This window comes from Paroedura picta, chromosome 1, assembly GCF_049243985.1.
Source record: "Paroedura picta isolate Pp20150507F chromosome 1, Ppicta_v3.0, whole genome shotgun sequence".
NCBI lineage: Eukaryota > Metazoa > Chordata > Lepidosauria > Squamata > Gekkonidae > Paroedura > Paroedura picta.
The window spans coordinates 165,184,265-165,187,926 of NC_135369.1; positions in this window are offsets into that span (position 1 = coordinate 165,184,265).

Below are 3,662 nucleotides of genomic sequence, written 5' to 3' on the forward strand. Positions count from 1 at the left end.
AATCTGACCAGATATCTGGCATTGCCGATCCTGGAAAAAAGAACTGATTGGGGAGAGGAGTCTCCTCAGAAATATTTGGCAATTCCAAATCGCGACAGTTAAAGGATTTTCAGGGCAAAAGAAGGGAGGCTGTGTGAGGCGTCTCCACAAGCAAATGGGAAAAGTACCTTAGGGCCAGCCATTGCAGTGGTTTTGCAAGGTTGTTGGCTTCGAACATAAAGCCCAATGATTCCCCCGCCCCCAAACTCCCATAATAGGTTTCCCAAGGAATAATGTTGGGGGCTGTGTTGAGCCATCATGCTGGGAGGGGCAGGGTATAAATGGGAAAATAAATAAATGGAAAACAGGATTCAATGTTAGGGGGGACAGTGCCCAGTTACAGATGTTTCATGGCTGGTTGTTTTCAGATTCTTCGATGCATGGGCAAAAAGCATCAAAGCAGGGCCTGGATAAACTAAACTCCATTTCTGAGAGCGGTTTGGAGAAAGTGCAGTGCTGGCTTTTACTTCAGCTGCTGCTGCTCGGAGCCTCAACTCCTGCTGCGTCCTGAGAGAGTGACTCTGCTGGGCCTCAGGCTTCCTTCCTTCCTCCCTCCCTCCCTCCCTCCCTCCCTCCCTCCCTCCTTCCTTCCTTCCTTCCTTCCTTCCTCCCTCCCTCCCTCCCTCCTTCCTTTCCTTCCTTCCTCCCTCCCTCCTTCCTTTCCTTCCTTCCTTCCTTCCTTCCTTCCTCCCTCCCTCCTTTCTTCCTTCCTTCCTCCCTCCCTCCTTCCTTCCTTCCTTCCTTCCTTCCTTCCTTCCTTCCTTCCTTCCTTTCCTTCCTTCCTTCCTTCCTTCCTCCCTCCCTCCCTCCCTCCCTCCCTCCTTCCTTCCTTCCTTCCTTCCTTTCCTTCCTTCCTCCCTCCCTCCCTCCCTCCCTCCCTCCTTCCTTCCTTCCTCCTTCCTTCCATGCTATAGCTTTCATTTGTTTTTCTTGAGGTACTTTAAAAGTGTTTTTTTTTTTCATTTTTGCTTCTTTGGGGGGCTTATGCATGTGTGGGTTGTGCTTGGGTTTTGAAAAGCTATTTTACTTGAACTTCCATTTCTCCCCCCTGCACCATCCTTTGCTTTCTTTCCTTTGTTTTTTATGGGGGGCAGGGTCTGGTGGGAGAGGGAGCTTTGAGGCTTTGCCGCTTGCTTTCTCTGCTTATTTTTCATGTCCTCTGGGGTCTGTTTCTTCTTTGCTTCCTGTTTTCTCCCCTGCCCCCCAATACCTTCCCCCCAATTCACTTGCTGATGGTTTAGTTTGCTGAAAGATTTTTGTTCTACTTTTCACTTGAATAGTTGAGTTGGGGTTTCTTTTTTATGTCCTCCCTTTAATTTCTACCAGGTTGGTTGGAGAGGTGTTGGAGATTCATGGTTCGGTGTTTCATTTAAAGGTCTGGTTTGGTGCAGTGTGTGCGCTTCTGGCTCAAGGGGCACCTTAATTGTTAAATCTCTGTTCTAGTAGGTGTTAAATAGAGGCTTTTTGTTATAAGGGTCTGTTAGAAATTGTTTAAACCAATTCAATTTTAGCATCAGGCTTTAGTTCCTTCCTAATTAGGTCAGTGCTAGGCTTTTAAAAGAGGCAAGGTTCTGTCTGCAAAAGCAGTAGTTGAATTAGCCTAGATTCACTTTCAAAAATATTTTCCAGTGTGTGTTCTGAGCTTCAATACTTGAAAACAGGTGCTCGTAGAAAAAAAAAATTGCTTTAAGTTGTTCCTGTAGCTTCATTTTTCAGAAGGGAGTTCCTAAATTTGTGAAGAGAAAATCAGGTCTGCTCAAATAGAATAAAGCCAGAAGTGTTTTGTTTGTTTTTAAAAACCTTTAAAAATGTTTGCAAGGGGGGTTTCTATTAAAACATAGTCAGATTTCAATATAGGAAGTCAATAGCTTTAAAAAACAAGCCCCCCCCCCAAAAGGTGAAATTTGGGTGCATTTAAAAATAAAAGGTAGATTTAAAAGGTTTCAGAGTCTGCTAGGCTGTAGTGCAGATGGCTAGATACCTATCTTCCTTCAAGCACTCCTCAGAGTTTGGCCCAAGGTAACAATGATTGGTAGGAAGAGAATGCGGCCAGGTACTGAGGGCAAGACTAAGGAGAAGACTAGAGGAGGGAGGGGGGAGATGAGGGAGGGGCAAGAAAGGCCTGTAGGCTCCTCCCCCCCAGTTTGGAAGCATATTCCACAATCACCTTCCACCACTCCATCCTCCTGCTGGAACAGTACAACAAAGAGGCCACACAAGGCCCTCTGCTGGATCATCCCCTGCAGAAGTACCCACAAGTGCTGACACTGGGGAGGGACCTGCTGCTCAGGCTGCCCCTTCTCCAGTTGTTGTTGCTGATGCTCAGCAATAGGAAGGGGAGGAGTTGCCTGAACTTTGGGATGAGCTTTGGGGGACAACAGTTCCCTGGCTCTGGAGCTCACCCCGGGGACCCAGAGGCTGCTGGAGGAATGACTGCGTGCCAAGCTTGAGTTCCTCCAGAATCTAGCAGACTCTTTTGAGGAGGAAGAGGAGAGAAGGCCAAAAGTGGCATAAGAGGAAGAGATGGAGATACATCTAAGGTGAATCCATATCAATCCCACCGCCCTAGGGCATTTCTTCCTGTCCCTCCGGGACACAGCATGTCTGCACAGGTGGCAGCTCCAGGGGTGCAACTGATTGCCATCATGGGTGCCCTGACACTTCCATGGTCTAGAAGCACTTCCAGAACACTGAGGATCCCTCCTTCACACACTGCCATCTGTGTGGGGCCCTGATCAGTCAAGGGAGTGTCTTCCAAGTATTGAAGTTCAAAACACACATTAGAAAGTATTTTAATTGATCTATGCTAATTAACCTGGCTCATCTCTCAGCTACCAGATTGTGGGATCATCTGAAGAAGTTCCATAAGGTGAGAGAGATTCTACTGCTGGGGTGCCTGGATGGCTGTCACCAGCAAGCCAGGAGGTGAGTCATCCTCCTGTGCTCTTCTTGGATGGTCTTCAGTAGGGAAGGAACACCAACCATCTCAGATGGAGATGTTTAGTGAAGTTGGCACTAGAGTAACTAGTGGAAACTAGGGGAACTAGGGGAAACAACAGGCAGGGAATGAGGGTCACTCACCTCATTGGTGAGATGATAGCTCTAGATGGTTACTCCTTCTCCATGATCGAAGATGTTAGCTTTTGCAGGCTACTTCAGGATGCCTATCCCTTGTATGTAGTCCCTGCCCATACCACGCTGAGCAGGGTTGTGATGCCCTCGCTCTACAGGGCTGCCAGGGACTACACGAAGGCACAGTTCTCCCACATTCATGGGAGAACCGTGCACTTCAAATTTGACATCTGGACTTGCCCTCAGGCACATGATGCGTACTTCTCACTGACTGTGCACTGGTGGGAACCAAACGACATTGTGGGTGGTAGTGAGGAAACCAGTATTAGACAAGGTCAGCACTGTTGGGCCAGCTATTCATTCAGTCTGGAAGGAGGAAGAAAGTGTGCTCAAAGGAGCAGGAAGTCTCCGAATGAACCAATCAGAACACTGAAGGGGATTCTCTGAAAAAATACCAGGAAGTTCCTAATCTGACGATGCTGCCTACGCATCTCCTCTGATGCCCCCTGCACGATATTCTCCTTATGCTGCTGAATCGGGCACACTACAGA